This window comes from Rhea americana, unplaced genomic scaffold (assembly GCF_003343005.1).
Source record: "Rhea americana isolate MKP2758 unplaced genomic scaffold, rheAme1 scaffold_49, whole genome shotgun sequence".
NCBI classification, from domain to species: Eukaryota; Metazoa; Chordata; class Aves; order Rheiformes; family Rheidae; genus Rhea; species Rhea americana.
In genome coordinates, this window is record NW_028186634.1 from 2,593,877 (window position 1) to 2,599,876 (window position 6,000).

Below are 6,000 nucleotides of genomic sequence, written 5' to 3' on the forward strand. Positions count from 1 at the left end.
TAAAGTGAATAGAATAATACATGAAGGTCACTTTCTCCTGTGTTATCTAGCTTCATTTAAATCTATTATGCCTTGCCTATATACTTTCATTCTTTCCATCTGCTTCTGTGGGGAATGATCTAGGTATCTGCAGCTTGTAATACTGGATATTCCTGTTCCTAAGAATAAGAAGAAGATGGCAAGACAAATACAAGGATAAGTTACAGATATTCCTGTTATAATTATCAATATTGTTAAATGCTGTATTTATTTATGACAAAACCTATGATCCTTCCTTACGTTTGAGACTTAACAGTGCAGGAGAAATGAAAGTAAAGCAGCCTACTTTTAGGGAGACTGCTTTGTGTGTTTAAGTGCTGTGGAAGGAAGCATTTACACAAATATTTTTGCATAGTTGAACACTGAAAATTAAAGTCCAGATTCTGGAGCATAAGTCCATATAAGGAAATGGATTCTGCAGCAGATTCCACAATCAGAAAACCACAGAATACCTGGGGTCATGAGAATAACAACTTCATTTCTATAAAAGCTTCCCTAGGAGAGATTCAGTCTGAATCATCTTGTGTCTTATTCACTAAAACATCCTTTCTTCCCTTTTATTTTAATTTTCTAGGTAATAATCATGCTAACGACATAGAATTCACTGGGAGAATGGAAAAGGCATAGACTACATTCCTGGGATGGTGAATTTTAACTCAGAAGGCATTATTTGTCAAAAATTCCACGTCTTTCTTTAAAAGGAGAAGAAAACTTACAGCAACAGCAAAGCTTGCAGCACTAAATATAATAGTACAATTTATGTTATTTTCACAAGTATAAGCTGTTTTCTAAGGACAAGACAAAATAATCAACCCTATAGAAGCAGCTTGAGTAGTCTAAATATGTCCCAGTTAAAATTGTTAATGAAGCTGCAGAGTGAATGCAAATCTACAAGTCCCAGAGCTGGTGTAGCACCATGTAATTTCTAAGTAACAGTGCCTGAGAAGTCCCCTAGCAGCATACCACAATCTCTGCGAAAGTACTGAGTACCCTTGTAGCACATTAGTGGTCTACGCAGCAGCATTCGATCAGTTTCTTTAATCTGAGAAATGCCTTTTTACTTTGTGAGGAATCTAACTCTACTGGGGGGGTTTGAACTGGAGGCCCTTGGATCCAAAAACAGCAACATTACTAACGCAAGTGAAGGCAAATCTCCAGTACCTTTTAGCTATAGTCTTCTGAGGCCTGTAAAAACCGTGAGAGTCTCTCCCTTGAAGGGATACTAGTTATAAAGGGTAAAACATTCAGCTGAGTTTAACAGAAATGAGTGGGGAAAAAAAAATCAAAAACAGGAAGAAGGGATGCTAAATTATAGAGGAACAGTAGCATATATGCTACATTCATTCCAGGTTGAAGTTCACAAGGAATTAAATCCTGGCAGAATCTGAGTGCTTTCAACTACCACTGGGCTAAATCCTCCCATCTTTAACATTTCCTTATGAAACAGCAAAACTGCCAGTGACCTCCCAGATCTTTTTTCCCCATTCAGAAGAAGATCTAAAGTACTAAAATGAGGGAGAAACCCAACAAGATTGTTCTAGCTCACAGACAGAAGTCTCTCAGTGCATCTTTTTACCCTTAGAGGAGCAGGAAAATCAGATGCATCAAAGAAAGCAAGCTAAGTGGAGAACAAATATTTCTAATGAAGAATAGTGGCAAAGATCCCTTCTTTTCCCACTTGGTAGCAGGATGACCTTCCTACAGGTTGGAAGGTTTGAAGCCGTATTAAACACCTTTCTCTGGAAACAGCTACACCCATTACTTCTGCTCCATGTCCTCTTGCTCCATTGTGGCAGATGAGATCACTAGCTCCAAACTCCAACACACTGAGCTGACGGGAAAGACGAAAGGCTTTCCTGGGGTTCTTGGCTCAAGACCTCTAACTTTCTGGGATGATGCCAAAGTACAGCTCTTTGTGCTCATTGGCTCAGCAGCCCTAACAGACTGAATTAAAGTACAGGTCTCTAAAGGATAGTTACTCATTTATGCGTAATGAGCATACAGCCTTAAAACAACCAGGACATATATAGCACTTCAGGATTAGATTCTGCTTTTGGACAAACATGAAGTGAAGAACACAAAGCGCATGTCATTTAGTCATTTGTGAGCAAGTCAATAAAAAGCACATGCTTATACAAAGATAAAGCCGTGCCCCTTCACTTGACATAATATAGCCAGTGTTCCTCAGATGTGCTCTACTTCGGCATTGCGTTTGTTACAACAGAAGGGAGAGCTGCAATACACAGCTTTCCAGGAGACACTGCAGTCGGGAGGACTGAGTTCATACGCTGTCAGATGGCTCCTCAAAACACCTCTGGAAAACACCTCTGCAGGATAAACTGGGAGCACTTGGATGTGAATTACATGCAGTAATATAAAATACTAACTCTAGCCACATGCACAGCCTTCACCAAAGCTTGATTAGCATTAGGTGATTTTGGCAATATTGCTTACAAAGATTTCAGTGGAAACCTGGTGACTGGGAATTGAGTGTGAAGCAATTCTATAGACTAACTTCTGCTCTCAAGCCATTGTACAGCAAAGAGGTCAAACAGACAGCTGTTATTCTAAAGGCAAAGATTTATGTTTAAAAACAGTTTCAAAGCTTTATAAAAAAGAAAATATTGATATAGAAGATACTGTGAAACCTTGTCTGCCTAACAATTTACCTTAAAAAGCAACACCGAAGTAGTGAAAAAAAGCCAGTGAGAATGGGAAGTCAATAATAAAATATGGAGCATAGGAGGTTCTGTCATTTCAGCAAATTTCTGTGTTCGTTATTCATTAGGTCTTTTGTCTACATCTACTGATAAAAGGCTTTAATCTCTACGCTTCAATTCCAAATCTCTGTGAATGACAATTTAAGGCATTTTATTTACCCCATATTTTTAAAAATGTGGTAATTAAAATAATCTGTTTTACACTTATTAAAAATAAATTATTGCATATTTTAATGTTTTTCCTCCCTGCAACTTTTTCTTAATTAGTTATTTAAACTGCATTGGAAATCCCAAGCCAATACATTTCAATATTCATTTTTCTATTTCAATTTTTCAAACAAGAAGAAAAGTTCCCCTCTTTAAGCTGAAAATTCAATTAAAAAAACAGATTAAATACTCATTGGTGCTATTTTACATCGTTCACAGAGGGTTGGTTTTTTTCTTTTTTTCAATATTTATTAATGACAACTATCTTGCATGTACCCATTATCTTACATCTGTTAGCATCTTTCATCTGGAAAGATCTCAAAGAGCTCTGACAAATGGACACTTTTGCAACAGTGACAAGGGATTGATTCACCAGTCAAAACTAACCCTCCCTGGAACAAAAATCCTTCAGCTGTTTAGACGTCCACAGAAATGCTATGAAAACAAATAAAGAGCGACTTAGCTAGCATTAACAGGGTTTAGTACAACATGGCCCCTTTCCCTCTTGCTTCTATCGGATTCTATTGTAAAATTCATAAAATAAATAAATAGTGAGGGTTGATTGGCAAAGTACAATTATCTCTGTTGATCTCTATGATATCAGGCCTTCCATCCCTAAGTAAATGATGAGTAAATCGCGTACTCCCAAATTAGAAGAGGCTAGACATAATTTACTTAATTTAGCGGCATATGCTTTCAATGACATTGCTGTTACTGTCTGACGATCACGGCCACAGAGCCCACCTAGTGTACTACTTCAGTACTACGAAAAAAGACAGACATCTACCGGCAGCTGCCAGTAGAAGTCGTCTACTCTTGTCCAGTAGGTAAGTGTGTTTTAGTGGCGTGCTATGGTCATACAGCAGTGATAGAGCAGAGCGGTTCAGTCCAGCAAGGAGCATGAACCAAACTTACAGGCTCAGTGGCAGAGACACAAGACAATCCGCATCACTGACATACCATGAATACGAACAGAAAGAAATCTATAGTGGGTGAAAAATTAAAATTAATATATCACAAAATATCCATAAAGTTCTTTGGAATTTTTTTGGTAGAGTTGTTTTTTTAATGCTCTTATGCACCTTAAAGTACGGATGGATGGCTAAAATGGAAAGATTTTATTAGTATACATACACAAATGTATGTATGTGGTTTAATTTTTATTTTGATTATAGATTTTATTTCACAAGCTCCGTCTGGAGACAGAAGCGTGCCAGCTCAGCTGAAGTTGAAATGATCATTATACACTACAGAATGATAAGAAGAATGAACTCATTAAAGTTATGCAGAAAAAGACTGAATCTTGAAGGAATCCCTCCACACTTCTATTCTTTTTCTTTTGATCTTTCACTTTTCATTCTTTCCACCGTGGCATAGGGTAAACTGATTTTTTTCAAAGTTAAGCACATGGTTATAGATATAAATGCTCAGTGTGGCATGCATTTTCCTACATCACCCAAAATAATACATTTTCCATAATTTCTGGTATTCTACTTTCCTCTATAATTAGAATAGCCACTGTTTCTTGTGCCATCTTTTGTTTTGACGATGTTGGGAATGATTGAAACATCTCTGGTTCGGCCAATCTGTATCCAGGCCTTCAGGCAGATGTTCAGTGGCAAGGCTTGTTTCCTTTTCTTCATCTATTCCATTATTTTTACCAGTATGGACTAGTGAATCATTCACACTGATAGTAAGAAGTGCAAACATGAGTGCCAGGTAGAACCCAATTTATTCTAGAATAAGGTACCAGTTAAAGATGAAACCTTTATATAATCAGTGAAAATGTCAGCAGGGGATTACAAATTCAAAGCTCTTTGGTTCTGATGTATTCCTCCTGAGTTTGACACGTACTTGCCAAGTAACTTTACAATTTTATACATAAGGGAACTATTCTAAAGAGCTGAAATAGGCCCCTGTCAGACTTGAAATGTTAGCAACACTTCAATGTAAATATTGTCAAAAAGAGACTCCTAGGGAAATTCATCCCTCTGTGTAGTTTTTATCCTCATAACCTTCCTTTAGTCCCTTCATAAGAAATGTGACCAATATCTGAAAGAGGAAGCAATAGTCCAAAGTCCACTTTATAAAAGAGAAGTAGAGAAAATACAGTAAATGTACAATACCCTGCATAAACATACCAGAGCAAAGTCTACGTCAAACTGACATTCTGTGTTTCTGCCATTCCTACACTAGAATTTCGGAAAAGCCATACATGCTGAACGGCATGAACATACACGTCAGATGGGCACCACAGAGGACAGGAACAGGAAATTAGATCTATGCATCTGTGAATTCCTCGTTAGGAGTGAAACAGGACTGTAGTCTAACATCCCAAAACCTAATTTCCATTCCCTAGAAAATTCTATTTAATTAATTGTAGCAGTTCTCTTTGTTCATGCTTTGAACACACAAGATAGATGATTCCTGATTCCAAGTGCTAAGAGTAAAAAAATGTAGCAGAAGAGACCTGATTAAATATTGTCAACATTTGAATAGTATGCTTTCAGGTAATTTATTATAACTACTCATTGCAGTAAGTTAAGACAAAAGATAAAATAAAATTTATAGTGAGTTTATGATATTGCCCAATAATCAATACATTTTCCTAGTCTTTTACCCTAATATTTCCTTCCAAAAATGCATCAATTTCTTCTTTAGTTCTATAGTTTTTCTATGTAGTTCAAGTGAGACAATCAAAATGTATCTACATGCTAAAGAGTAGTTTATATCCACAAAATATATTTTTAATCCTGAGAGAATGCCCAAAGCAGTATTTATTACGTTATATGATCAACATGTTATTCCTACTTTAAATCTAAAGAATATCCCAGAAATAACTATAAGTACATACCTTGAACATAGTACACTGGAAAGTATGGCAGCAAAAAAGCTGGTTTATACAACAAAGATTAGAACCAGGCCCAATTGTTTAGCCTAATGCAACTTATTATAGCCGAAGACTTGAATTTTAATGATCTAATATCTGCACTGTGATATACTATCTCACTGTCCTCTATACTAATTTCATAAA